The sequence below is a fragment of the Amborella trichopoda genome, chromosome 9, assembly GCF_054954075.1.
Source record: "Amborella trichopoda isolate Santa Cruz 75 chromosome 9, AtrichopodaSantaCruz75HAP2 v2.0, whole genome shotgun sequence".
NCBI lineage: Eukaryota > Viridiplantae > Streptophyta > Magnoliopsida > Amborellales > Amborellaceae > Amborella > Amborella trichopoda.
The window spans coordinates 2,131,244-2,147,090 of record NC_142344.1 but is presented as its reverse complement, the minus strand read 5'-3'; positions in this window follow the sequence as shown (position 1 = coordinate 2,147,090).

The following is a 15,847-nucleotide window of genomic DNA, read 5'->3' as shown; positions in this document are numbered from 1 at the left end:
GCAGCCAAAGGAAAGATTTAACTCGGGCCGGAGCCTGGCATCTCCAAAATTTTGCAAGATACCTCTTGTCTTCAAAATATACGTCTCTCCAAATTTCATTATAAAGAGACAAACTAGAGAAGGCAACCCCTAGTATCAAAACCCCAAATCAGTCTATCTTGTTTCCAAGGATAAAAACAAAAGGTATACATGTTGTTCAACACTGCCCCAAACTGACTTCCAACCAAAGTATTGATCCTTATGGCAGACTGATGTTTCATACTAGAGTGTCATCAATTAACGAGACGAGATCAGCTCCCATAACACTTTTGCAGGTAGCTTTGAGATAAAGGTCCAGATACAGTATTCAGGGGGTAATCTCCCAACCATTTAGCCTGCCAAAAACTGGTAAGATGACCATCACCCACCAGCATTCAAGAATAGGCAAGGAAATAGAGGTCTGACGGTCTGAATGCTTCTCCACACCACAGAGAGCTTAGAGGATCTCAGGCATCTCCTCATATAGGGACCATCAGGGTCTTACCATACTTGCCAATGATGACTTTGGCTCAGAGTTGACCACCATTAGCATACAGCCTCCACCACCATTTGGTGAGCAGATAATCGTTTACTGACCTAATATGACGGATGCCAAGGCCCCCCACCTTTTTAGACTGACAAACAGAATCCCACTTAACGAGATGGATCTTTTTCTTAGATTGGGATCCACTCCATAATAAGTTATGCATTAAAGCTTCAAATTTAGCAACAACAATTGTCGAGGCCTGAAAAAGGGAAAGATAATAAACAGGAATACTAGCCAGGGTAGCATCAATAAGGGTAGTTTTGCCCACAAACAATAAATAACAGGCTTTTCAGCCATCTAGCTTTGATTGGGCCCTCTAGATGAGGGGATCCCATAAAGATCTAGGAGCACTCCCATTAAGGAGTGGCAAACCAAGATACTTTATAGGAAAGCAATCCACATCACATTCAAGCCAGAGGCCCAATTCTGAACCTCGTCGGACGAACAATTAATTCCCAGGAGTTTGGATTTATCGAGATTCACCTGGGCTCTAGAGATTAATTCATAAAGCTTAAGAAAAAGCCAAATATTATGAACATTCACGTCATTTCCTTCCATAACGATCAAAGTGTCATCTGCATATTGCAAATGACTAATAATCAAACCATTAGGCCAAGCCGGAAGGCCTACAATTTGATTGGCATCCACAAGGCCTTGAAACATCTTACTAAAATCCTCACCAACAATAGTAAAAACGAAGGGGGATAATGGATCACCATGTCTCAAGCCTCTAGTAGCACGCAAATAGCCATTAACCAAAATAGGAAAATGTGTTGAAGAAAGGCAACCCAACCAATTCCTCCACCTGGATCAAAAACCCATAAGAGACATAAAATAATCAAGGAAGTCCCACTCCACACGGTCATAAGCTTTTTCAAAATCAAGTTTGAACAAAAGGCTCTTATTACCCTGCGTGTCCGTAGTGTGAATGCCAGCATGACACCATCCATAATATAACAATCCTTGGTGAAGGCAGTTTGCAAGTCGTCAATGACGTCATTGATGACAGCACGGAGACGGTTAGCCAACACCTTGGCTAAAATACTGTAGAGGCCTGACAAAAGACTGATTGACCGAATGTCTTTGAGAGAAGAGATCGATCCCTTTTTAGGAATCGGAGATATAAAAGTGGAGTTGATGATGTGGCAGGCAATACCATCGTCATATAACTGAAAAAGCCACCGCATAATATCAAACTGCAAAATCTCCCAAAAGTCCTAGAAGAAAGCCAAAGGAAAACGATCAAGTCCAGGGCCTTTATCCCAAGGTAAGCCAAAAACAATAAGTTTGACTTCATCGATAGTAAAAGAAGATTCCAGATTTAAAGCCGATACCTGGGAGAGAGTCTTAAAAGGCACTTCTACTAAGTCAAAAGGCAATCTAGGGTCAGAGCCAAAAGTTTTTTCGAAATGGTCAACAATAGAATTAGTAACCTCAACAGGATTATCCATATCTACCTCCGAAATGAATAGGTCAGAGAGAGAGTTAGATTTGAGTCGAGAATTGGCAATGGCATGAAAATAGTTTGTGTTGTTATCACCTTGTTTAACCCATTTAGAATGCGATCTCTGAAACCAAAAGATCTCATACAACCGTAGATAATTATCAAGCTCCACTTTTTTAGCATTTCTGTTCGACAATTGATCAGTGTTCAAACCACCCATCAATTGTTCCAGAGAGTTGAGATTAGAAATCTCTTGTTCCAACCTACCGATGTTCCCAACCAAGTTCGTGAATTTGTCTCTACCCCAAACCTTTAAATTATTTTTCAAAAGCTTAAGTTTGCTAGAAAGAACGAAACCTAGCCATCGGTGGGACATAATAGTGGCCCAAGAGGATTTAACCACCTCAGCCAAGGTCTTGTCCTCCAACCAAATTAATTCAAAACGAAATGGACGAGGATTGGAAACCACCCTAGAAGAATCAAGCAAAATAGGAGTATGGTTGGAATCAAATTGGGGAAGAGCCTTAACCATCGCTTCAGGGGAACTGCTCGGCCCATTCAACCAAGACCAGAAAATGATCAAGCTTGGACATTTTCGAGTCAACAACTGAGTTATTGGACCATGTAAAGCTAGTGCTCAAAATTTCATAATCAAGGAAAGAATGGGCAAAGATAAAGTTATTGAATATGGACATGGCTGGAGACAACACAGCCTGAAACAGAGCTTCATGAGATCATCGGACCATTTTGAAGTCCCCATCACCTCGCCAGGGAATGCCCACCCTGGAAACAATGGTGGACAAAGAGTTAAGAAATTCCTCTTTCTCACCATAAGCATTAGGGCCATAAACATTCGTCAGGCACCACAAAAAACTATCAGGGCCACAAAAGTTCATAGTAATAAAACGAAAGGAAATATCCAAAATATACCTTAAAATAACAAAGGAATCCCATTTAGTAAGTAGGCCACCAGAACGTCCATTAGAAGGAGAGAAAGCAAAGTCAATAGGGCCAGAGCCCCAAAAAGTTATAATAAAGGAAACATCCATATACTTGAGTTTGGTTTCCTGCGAAAGAAGCACATTAGGCCTACATTTGTCGATCAACTTGTGTAGTTGCCTTCTCCTACGTGCTCCACCCAAACCTCGAGCATTCCATGAGATGACTAACATGGAAAACAAAAGCCCCTTTCGCTCCTTGTAGTGCTAGTAGTACCATAAGCAAAAGGGTTGAAAGAGAGGCCTTCTGCAAGATCAGCAACCTCCTTCTGCAGTATTAGGTGACGACATCTAGGTCTATGGGTAGCCATCGGTGCGTTAGGGAATACACCTTCCTCAATAAGCCTGATCTCACCTTTGAACTTGGCCTTCATACATGTCAAAAGACTTGCATCCCGATCATGAACTAAGCTCCTCTTGCATGCTTTAACATTCCACTCTTCAGAATCCGAGGGTAGTTCATCACCAAATGAATCCATGATCAGAACAAGAGGAGCCCTCGGGATATCCGAAATGGTGGCAAGGCGCATACTGTTTTGATGATGTTCTGGGGAGGCCACCATCGACAACATGGAGAAGGTGAGCTGACCCCAAGTCTTACTATATTCTCAAACCAAGAGGGACATACAAACTATATTATATGGGATAACATCAGGATTAGAGAGAAGGACATCCCTCTCCACCTCGACATCTATGATGATCACCAGAAGAGCCATTAGAGAACTAAGGCACAAACAACATACTCTTAAGAAGATAAGGTGAAGAGGGCAATAAGACATAAGACTCCAGAAGAAAAGAATGAAGCCTGGGTTTGTCTTCAAAGGAGAGATAAAATGATGAAAAGGCACCACAGAACCGTCAAAGGGCGGAAGTGAATCGGAAGGGATATCAATCGCCCCATCGGTAATATCCTTTCCATCATTTCCCTTCAAAAGATCATCGACATATGGCAAACCGTCTCTCCCTAAATCCTCATTTATCCATTCACCAAGGTCGAGGTCAATTCTCTAGGCAGCCGAAAAGGCATGATCAGGCACCGCCTCCTCTCTAGGGAAGAACATGCTGACACTATTTCCAATAGTTCCCACCCGCTGTGAGATAATGTGTGAAATGCATTGATCATCTGCAATCATCTGATGAGAAGAGTCTGTAGGGATTCTCAAGGAAAGTGATGGCTTAGGAACCAAAGACGCAACCCCAAGATGATTCCTTTTAGATGAAAGGTCGTCAAACATTTTGGAAGATTCACCCATAGCATTAATAGAGTTGGGGAAAACAAAAAATTTGGGATGAGACCGCAGTGGACACTCAGGAACACCTTTAGGCTTAGACGATAGATTAGCATGAATTTGAAATTGAATTCAAATTAGAGACCGGCAATAAATGCTTAGCATGCGTCCTGCCACCTTTAGCAGAGACCTTTCGAAACAACTTTTTCCGTCATTCATGTCGGAAAATCTTCTTATGAGGCAGCAGATTCCTAAGAGAAAGAGCCCTCCTGTTTTTTAAAACAACCATCCACTAGTCGCTCAGGTGACCGTTACCTGGAAAATGGTCGGGGACCATCGACGGGGTAGATGAATCCGATGACGGAGAAGGAATTTGGGGAGGCAGAAGTGCTCCCGATTCAACCTGAATGGACTGGCCAAAAAAATTGTCTCCCACCTTCAACAACATCTCAGCTGGAATCTTGTAGCCAGCTGCTGGTTGAATCTTCATTCGGAGAACACCCAGACTTGGTCCAACAGTAGTGAACCAATCAATGTCCAAAAGTTTGTCACATTTAGCAGCAACGAGATTAAAAACCTCCTTAGTCCAGGCGTGAATAGAAATGCCAAGAACCTTGATCCAAAGCAAGGGGATACAAATAAGGGAGGGATAAACATTGACAGACCATCTTTCAACCGTCATGGTCATTCACTTAAACCTCTAGAAGTGCTGCTTGAGCACATGAGCCATACTGTTCGTCTTGTCAAACAAGATCAAGGCCCTCTGATTGGGGAGAAGGCGGCAAATAAGAGGTCCACCCCAAGTTTTAGAGGCCCAGACATGGAGCATGCTCAGGTCCTCCTCAAGGGGGCTAAAAGAGCAAACCACTTCTTTTTGAAGTTGATCATGCCAACTACTAGTAGCTTTGGGGAGAACAGGAATAAACAGAACATCTACCAGGGCCAGAACCCAGGGGATGACACTTCCACATTCGAGCCCGAGCCAAAGCACACTTCTTTCCAACTGCTAGAATGCTCAACTTCCTTATCAACTCTCGACACTTTCTTAGAGCCACGATTAGTCTTGGAGCCATGACTGGAGCCAAAGTTCCACGAGCCATCCAAACTACTGACCTTCTCACGGGAAGCAGCACAAGATCCTCTACTAGAAGAGGAATGTCCTCTAGAGTTTAAACCAAATCTCCCCATGCAATTTATGTCACTTATGGGGTGTCTGGGAGCTTAGGATATGCAAATCCTTCTTTTGCATATCTATGGCCATTTGGTTGTTAGTCACTTGTTATTGCCACTACCCTCCTATATACCGCCATCCTTTTCATGTTATTCTTCTGAGCGGCGTTTCAGTGTAGGTTGTGCGCCGACCCAACCCCAACATGTGTGGTCATTGTACAAGGGAAGGCAATTATGGGGTGTCTACTGAGAGGTTTGGTTTGGGGAGTAAAGGATTTGTGGAGGGTGTCTTTGGAAGTGTTTTGTATGGTTTAGTTGGGTCTTAGGCAATAGGTGGTATGGGATCCTTGGAGGTAACGGTCTATTTTGTGTGTGGATGTCAAGGTAGGTCAACTATAGAAGTAAGGAATACTACTTGTATTATTCTATTTATTTGTCTATTTGTTTCCTATTGTACTTATGGAGCTTTTTTATTCCTTTGTCTAATTAAATCTATACTTAACATCCAATAAATAAATAAATATACAAACTAGCAAAATATGTGAGTTTACAATATACGTTGGCAATGGGAGGGCTCCTTGACCAGGCCAAAAAATCCCTGGTCCAGGCCTGCCCCTAGCTCTATCAGGGCCAGGTCAAACTAAACAGAAGAGAAGTATACCAAAAGGAAAGGAAAATTTAATAAATAAAAAAGAAAAGTAAAGAAAAAACAGGGTCGACCTTGTCATGGCCCTAGCCTTGGCCCGGCCCTCAGGATACATGTTGTAGCCGAAGTCCTAGTTATTTAGGACCAAGCCATCTCGTTGCCATCCCTACTAAAATGTTTCACTTTAGAGGCTTAGAAATTTGATGAAAAGTAATTTTATTTTTAACAAATATATGAAAATGCACAATTTTTTTTTTTTTTTTTTTAAGTCTTTTAATATTTTCTCTAAAATTATATAAATTTCTTTAATGTTTCGAAACCCATATATGTGGGGAGTGGATCATCCAACCTACAGGCCTGTGTCGAATCGCCTAATTGTTGATGTGGATTGGTCTATGTCGGTCCAAATTAGTGATATACAAAATATTAAGGAAATAAAATAGATGCTTATGAGTGGGTGAGGGGATTTAAGGGAAACCTAAGAATGTATTATATATATATATATATATATATATATATATATATATATATATATATATATATATATATAGTGCGCACACTATGGAGCGAAAATGAACAGTGATTTTGCCTATTCTCATCACCATTTAAACTTCATTGCACGGTCACAATTGTCCTGTAGTGTTTCAATTTTCATTTTTTTTTTTACAAATCCAAATAGCTTGAAATTTGGAGTGTGTGTCCATTTTTGTGAGACATACCTAATAAAAATACGAAAAAAATTTAATTCGTAAAATATAAATTGACCAAAATACCCTCGAAAATTCATGGGGGTATTTTGGTAAATTTATATTTTATGAATTATTTATTTTTCATATTTTTATTAGGTGTGTCTCCCTAAGATGTACACACGCTCCAAATTTCAAATCATTCCAATTTGTAAAAAAAAAAAATGAAAATAAAACACTACCGGACAATCGTGACCGTACGATGAACTTTGGACAGTGATGAGGGTAGGTAAAATCACTATTCATTTTATGCAATCGTTGTATAGTAATATGATGCAACAACCTTAAAAAACCATCTTATGACCATTTGTTTGATCCAAATTTTGAAATATACACTCTTTTCATTCTAATGATCAATATAAAAAAAGGAAAAATTGAAAACACAACATAAAAAGTATTATTTTAGCCCAATTAGCATAGGCCGTTCATTTTGGTGAGATGCTTAGATCTATGCCTTAGAAGGAGTTTTTCATTTCTATTTTTTTTGGATGGCTTTATTATCATTAGATGAACAATGTTAAAAAATAAAAATTTATTTTGAGCTTATAAAGGCTAAGATCTTGAAATTCACAAAATAAATGGTGTAGATTCGTTTTTGGAAGGGACTCATTTTGACAATATCTAGGGTTCAAATTAAACTTTTTTTTTTTTAGGGATTGATTATTGAGATGAAGAGAGTGTGCGCAAAATTTAGGGTCGTACAAATACTGCAAACATGATTTTCTAGAAGTGTCGTTTATTATACTATGATGCAACCGTTGCATTGGATCATTGCTTTATATAAATGTTGGGGTTTTAGGGGCAGGGAAAGCAGGAACGATATCTTACTTGTTATGGGTTCTAAACTAGAAAAAATATACATTAATGAAAAACATATATGTTTTTATTGCCAATGACAAGCAAGTTGGCTTGAGCCAGTAAAATAGATCCAAATGACATAAATACACATGGTTGATTTAGGTTCTTAACCCAATACATGATATTTTATTGAAATAAAAAGTATATTACGGATTTGGAACATATAATAAGTAGGATATTTACAAATTTGAATCAACCTCTTAAATGGGGCCAAATTAACAAATACGGCATGTTCAGGATGTCAAACCCAATATATAGGCATTTTGGCAGTTTTAAGGAGGTACTTAAGTAGAATGAATTCTTTACACTAACCACCAAAAAAAACACCTTGCTGGCTGATTTGACCACCTTACTAATTTTTTGAGGCACATTGACCACTTTATTATATTTTATTTTGTTTTTGAGTGGAAAAAGACACGAAAACAATTCAGGTAATTATAAGTGGATTTTTGAAAAATTATCTAAATCAAACTTATATGGTAACAGTTTCTATGAGTCCATGTAGAAATGAGTCACCTCTTAAAAATCTATTTTTTATATAGATTTTTTACCTAATTTTTAAGGACATATAATCTCTAATATGGAGATCATGAACATAAAAAATAAATAAAATTTTAAAATTAAAAATAATAATTATATCGAAAAACATTTGGACCGTCAATTTCAATTATTTTTAAATGGACCACTATTTGAATCTATCTTTAAGATGGATGGTTTATACCTCGGGGACCGCAAATGTAGAAATACGGTCCCCGCCTCATGAAACAATTTTCCTTAATGTATTGTTATTTCATTTAGTTGTTAAAATCATTTTATATTATTTATATATTTATTTAATTTATCCTATTAATTTTTGCTACTTTTTGATGTTTGGTTAAATTTCTTGAATTCCAAACTTTCTTTATTGTTTGAAACCAAAGTTTAAAAAAACGCCGGGTCGAATTGGACTCGCCCGGTTCGACTCGGGAATCACTATAGACGGATCGAATCGGTGAAAAAAACGGGAATCGTCCGGTTCGAGAGAGAACAGGACGATTCTGCACAGTGACTCGAAATAGGCGAGTACCGTACAGTGAATCGGCGAGTCCTGTACGGATTTATTTATTTATTTATTATTATTATTTTTTTATTTTTGTAATCCATGATAGATTTTTTTGTAATACTTAATTGATTTTTTTGTAATCCATGATCGATTTTTTTTTTTTTTTTTTTTTGTAATCCATGATCAAATTTTTTGTTTTTTTTTTGTTTTTGTAACCCATGATAGAATTTTTTGTAATCCATGATCGAACTTTTTGTAATCCATGATCGAAATGTTTATTTTTTTTTCTTGTAATCCATGATCGAATTTTTTTTTTTTTTTTGTAACCCATGATAGAATTTTTCGTAATCCATGATCGAATGTTTTGTAATCCATGATCGAAATGTTTTTTTTTTTTTTGTAATCCATGATCAAAATGTTTGTTTTTTTTTTGTAATCCATAATCGAATTTTTTGTAACCCATGATAGAGTTTTTGTAATCCATGATTGAATTTTTTGTAATCCATGATCGAATTGTTTTTTTCTTTTTTTGTAATCCACGATCGAATTTTTTGTTTGTTTTTTTTTGTAATCCATGATCGAATTTTATGTAATCCATGATCGAATTTTTTGTAATCCATGATAGAATTTTTTGTAATCCATGATCGAATTTTTTGTAATCCATGATCAAAATGTTTGTTTTTTTTTCTTGTAATCCATGATCGAATTTTTTGTTTTTTTTTTGTTTTTGTAACCCATGATAGAATTTTTTGTAATCCATGATTGAATTTTTTGTAATCCATGATCGAATTGTTTTTTTCTTTTTTTGTAATCCACGATGGAATTTTTTGTTTTTTTATGTTTTTTTTTTTTTTGTAATCCATGATCGAATATGTAATCCATGATCGAATTTTTTGTAATCCATGATCGAATTTTTTGTAATCCATGATTGAATTTTTTGAAAAATTGTGATTTTTTTTTTTTAATCCATGATCGAATTTTTTTTTGTAATCCATGATAGAATTTTTTGAAAATTTGTGATTTTTTTTTTTTAATCCATGATTGAGTTTTTAAAAATTTGTTAATTTTTTTTTTAATCCATATTATTCAAAGAGAAAATGAGAGAGATGATAATTCTGAAGCCACCCTATCCCAGCCATATTATTCACATATCGAGTCCCAACAGCAACAGTGTAGGGATGAGCACGACAGTGCAGGTGAGCATGAAAGATGGACAAGCTTCGGGGATTTTGGATTGGGAACACAACACAACACTAACACTCACGGATTTGGGAATAGTCAGACTCCTGATAATATCGATGATTCGTTTTTAAATCGAATCAATGAATTGTTAAACGGATTCAATCAATGGCACCAGCGTGACCAAGAAGAACAATAACGTCGTCTATCATTTTATTTTTAGATCATATGTTACTAATTTTATGCTTTATTGTAGTCCTTGTATGTTGATATACTTATTCCATGATAATTCTATATTTATCCTTTTGTGTGATGTAAATTAAATGCTGAATGGCGGTTCATGCAGGGAAAGAACATATCAATATTCGCATATTCATTCAAAAACATGGAAATTCTTAATGGAGTACCCTCATTTCTTATTGAATTCCTAAAAAACAATATTTATAATGAATTTTAATAATTTTTTTGGATTTTTTTTAAACTTTATTCTGACCAATTCACCCGATTTGCCGATCCTGATCAGTTTTTTGGGTGCCCGATCCGAGTCACCGATCCGTTTTTTAAACCATCGTTTGAAACACATAAAATAATGCATATGTCTATTTTGACTCGGTCCCTCGGTTCCATTATAATTTATAGCTAATCGTCATCATCATAGTTTTTCCCAACTTTCGTATAATTTGTAGCCTAAATTCTTGAAATATTTTCCATATTTTATTGTATTTCACTCATTCTAGTTTATTCATTACAATTTAATGGGAGACAGATACAACACATTAGCTAATTGTCACTAAACCTGGATTATAAACTTTATGAAATATTTCAGATATAGATTTTAGGATAGTGAAGGGATAAGGATACATAGCTTGTGAATAAAAAGTCATGCTCCTATTTATTTCCCTTATATACATGCACATACAATACATATACCAACACACGTATATACCCTCAGCTTATAAATACTTATTCATAATTTGTATTCAACTGAAGCAACATCTATAACATGAATAGGGTCATGAGCAAGGCAAGCTAGGCAGCTCATATTGGCTCATGATGAACCAAGCTCGAGCAATATCTTTTACCTCCAAGCCAAGCTAAGTTCACTAACATAATAATTAAACAAATACGGCTCAAAATAAGGTTATAATTTGTATTAGGAAAGAGTTTATATAAGGATGCAACCTTAAAATGTAGAACTATGGATGCCCCTCAAAAAACTCCATCGTAAAAGGTAGTTTTAATGTTGAAAAACCCTTTGATTGATCATCTCGACATCGAGATGTGTGACTATGAAAAATAAAAAGATTTTAAGTCTCATAAATAGTGCATTTTATAACATATTATCTACACTGTCCATTTTCTAGATTTTCATATGTTTGTAGATCTACTTGATTTTAACTATTTTTTAAATTTAAAATTTTATAATTAGATATAAAAATAGATTTTGAGATAATCCTAATAACATTTTACATAAAAATTATATACCATGATAAAAGTTGAAGGGCACCTTACCTCTACACTTACGGAGGTGTCCGTATGCCAACTGCACCTTTTGTATTATCATCATAGCCTTTTTTTCAATTATTTGGGATCGGCTCCATGAACCCTAGTCCGTCATTCCACTCTATCAACGGCCATGCCCCTCCATACTTGCCCATATATTTTCTATTGTATTATAAATATGTATGTTGAAGTGGGACTGGTTTCTACCCTTCACCAGGCAAGCCAAGTTGAACGTGATGGCTTTAAGGTCCAGAAAGCCTTAAAACATGTAACAAAAGCTAATCCTATGTACAAACCTTTAACCATGGGTCAAGTGGGAGTGATTGAAAAGGAAAACATGCATCACAATCTCAATAAACGAAAAATGCTAGGTGGTTTATGTCGCCATAACCATGTCGGAAGGTTGCATACCTCTGACATAACCCGCCATCAGCATTTTTATCTTCCCAATTGTTAAACGTGAAATTTATGCAAAAATTTTGAAATTGAAGATTCAGACTTTCCTTAATTAATCGATAAAAGATCGACCCATATTGTCTAATCTCATGCCGTCATGCGTCAACTAGACCATGATAAATTACAAACCTCCACAATAGTGTTTGCAAATTCGGCCAGTCCAACTAGGTACTGGCCTGTCAAAAACCATAACGGCGCACTAGCTGATTTGGGTTAAGCTGGTTTTGGTGGTCCGGCTGGGTATTTAAAAATAAAAAATAAAAAATTTATATAAAATCTCAAAAAATAAGGGATTTTTTTTATAATATGTTTTTTAATGTTTTTATCCTTTTGGCAAAGATTGAAAAGTGTTTTGGCCATAAATAATTAATTTTACATTTTCTCATCTATTTAGAAAAAGTTTTAAAATACCCTTGGGCACAAATTGATTTTTTCAAATGCCTTTTTTTTTTTTTACTAATTTTCAACTTCATTTGGATGTGCTTTGTTTAATCATGCTTTAAATATATATTTCATATTTTTTTTAGATTTTTTTGTATTTTTTTTAACATTTTTTGGACCAAGAAGGACTTACTCGGTTAGGCCGATTGAACTAGCCGATTTACTGATTATTTGAAACTTGACATTGCCGATTTCCAAAGCCGGTTTGATTTTTCGAACACGGCTCCACAATTTTAGCCTCAACATCCCAAAACCCCATTTTAGTACATTTCATTAAATAATCAGATTTTGAATCCTTTGAAACCACTAGAACATGAATGAACTCAATTTGGCTTGTTGGCACCCCTACTTATAATTTGTTATTTCCTCATTGGGAGCCACTCAACATGCATCCATTTTAACATATCATACATAACTTTATATTTACATTCTCAATATAATTTCCCCATCGTGTCTGCATATTGGTCTTCTGTACAGACTAAAGATCATTATTTTCTTGCATTCCCTTCGAGAACCAAAACATATAATATTCTCATACTTTGTTGTTTTCTGATTAAACATCCATATTCCGTTATCCTCTGAGTCTCTTCCACTTAACTCCATAAATCCATGTAATCTTCTCAAGGGTCCCAAAAATTATCTCTCTGCAAACTGAAAAAGTGTTATAACTCTTCCACTTTAAAATTAATTTTTAGGTTTGTGGAAGAGCTAAAAAAACTCGAATATAAAATCCTCATCACCAAAACCAGTCATTTAGGTAGAGAGAGAGAAAGAGGTGAGCTCTTGGGGGAGATAGAGGAGGGGATGGGCTCTAGGGTAAATAGATAGAGGGAGAGGGATAGGCTCTAGGATATAGAAAGAGAGGTAAGCTATTTGATAAAGAGAGAGGCTCTTAAGGTAGAGAGAGGTATGCTCTTGTGGGAAGAGATTCAGAGGCTCTTGAAGGAATAGAAAGAGATGCTTTCGGATATAAAGAAATAAGCTCTAGGACGGAGAAATGTCACTAGGGGCGTGTTTGATAAGTGGAAGTTTTCGGATGTGAGAGTTGAATGTCTTACTCATGTTTGATATTACGGCGTAGAAGCTGCAAAGTGGAAGGGCAGCCTCTCTCACAGCACTCTTTTAACATCAAAATGGATCCATTTTTGAAAGACCTCCAATCAATGAAGAGTAAAGGAATGGTGGTCTTCCATAATTTGTAAAAGACTCCTTTCTGCTCCCAAAAACTGTGTCAAACGTACCCTAAGAGAGAGAAGTAAGCACTAGAGAGGGACTCTAAGAGAGAGAGGGAGAGAGTGGGGCGGGTGTGTGAGAAAGAGAGAGTGCATTTTGAGGGATATAGAGGTGTAGGATCTTAAAGAAGAGGCTACAGGGGGAAAGAGAGCAAGAGAGACTATGGGAGAGAGAGAGTGGGGCGGGTGTGTGAGAAAGAGAGAGTGCATTTTGAGGGATATAGAGGTGTAGGATCTTAAAGAAGAGGCTACAGGGGGAAAGAGAGCAAGAGAGACTATGGGAGAGAGAGAGAGAGAGGCACAAGGTGGGTTCACCCTAGAGGTTCAAAGTGGGTTAAGCTAAAAAAAAAAATTATGGGAAGTCTCATATTAATCGGGTTGGGTTGGTATTGGGTCCACAACATGTGGATGCTTAAAAGATGCACATGCACACTTTAATGGTTCAGATTGAACTATGTTCATCCAAGGGTCAATAATGAATCTCATTTTTTATTTTTTATTTTTATGTAAAGATGATTTTAATCCGAAATTTTCGGTTTTAGGTTCATTTTTATAAATAAGGTTGAATAACATTAACAAAAAAATAATTTGAAAATATTGACCAAGATAAATTTTAGAGGCATTTTGATTTTTTATTTAAAATATGTTTTAATCATTTTTATTTAGTTATGTTTGTAAACATACACCTACATCATGATGTGGATGGGATACTTTTCTTACTAAATAACGTACGGTTTTATGTTTTCAAAACAAAACTTTTATAGTGGGGGATGGGGCAACTTTTTTTACTTGAACATGTGGGGGAAAAGGGGTGGCCTCTTCTCCATTTTTTAGAGACCCGCAGCTAACCCCAAAAGAGTTAGTTGCGTGTTTCCACAAAAATGTGGAAAAGTCGACCCCTGTTTTTCCAATGTTTTTCAAAGTTCCTAGTAGCTTCCCAATTGGCAAATAAGAGAAGCTACATGGCCCCTATGAGAGAATCAACCTCTTTTACCCGTCTCTCATAAAGAACACGAGAATAGTATATTTTCCTGTGCTTAACTTCTTAACACCGCAGTGTCGTTGTGGAAGAGGATTTGGCAAAGTAGTCCAATGGTGCCGCCGATCTTGTCGGCCTCCTGGTGATTCTTCACCCAATTCCCTGGTGAAATTAAAAGCTTGAGGCATGATAAGATAATCCATTTTAATTGTGTTCTTAGGGAGAAAAACCAAGAGGCATACATGCTTTCACACGAGGAAGTGAACATGGATACTCATTTGATCCAATTTTCAGATAACAACCAACAAACGTTTTTGTTTCCTTGTACACCATCTTTCTTATATGGGAAATTTATCAACCCATACACAAGAGATTAATTAGTTAACAATTTACGCTTTTGCAACCGTTCCATGACATGTCATGATCATGTGTCTTCTAATGTTTATTTTTAAATTAATCACAGACATGGGTAAAATATTATATAGTTCATGTCTTGTAGGTATTTTGGTAATTTTTTTTTTCTAGTTTGCATGGGCTTGACTACAGGCACTTAGGAGATCATATTACGAGAGTCGTCGTATATCTTTTTTTTAATTAATTGGGGTCGGTTACACGAATCCTAATATACTATTTTACTCTATTAAATGATCATAAGTCCCATATATTTTCGGACCACTTCTAACTACATCTTTTTGGGCATACTTCGTGGTTGTAACATACTTTTCCTAAACCCAAAAAAAAAATCAACACAAGAAAGCTTCAAGAGCCATATTCCTGTTCTTAGGCAATGTACATGTAGCATCACTAAACCATACATGATGATGGAATAGACTTCACAAGTCCAGCCGTCCAAACTAACCACTTTTTTTGTTAGCAACATGTGCATAAGAACATTCTCATGAAATGCATGCTTGCTAATAATGCACATCGCATCTCCATAGTGACTTCTATAGTTTCTTTGTTTATTTTGTAGATGTTAATGTATGGCTTTCATCAACTAACAAAAATGGATGCATAGGTGTATCAGGATATGTGAAGGGGACTGTATATCATGACACTATTCATCTTATAGCCATCTGATATAAAATATTGCAGCTTGGGTTGTGTCGGAATCCGGAAAAATTTCTTATGGACTTTCAACGTAATCAATTAAACACCCCCAACTACTCAATTACACATACAATGGTTCCAGGAATTTATGCCATGAGACTATTTTCCTTTAATACAAGGAAGTTGCGGGCATTAGATGTCAAATATAGTAGCTTGGTGTGTCATGAAGTTCGACAATTTTTCTTTTAGAATTTGAGTTCAGTTAATGAAACTCCCCAACTGCCTCCATTTCACATTCAATGGTTAAAT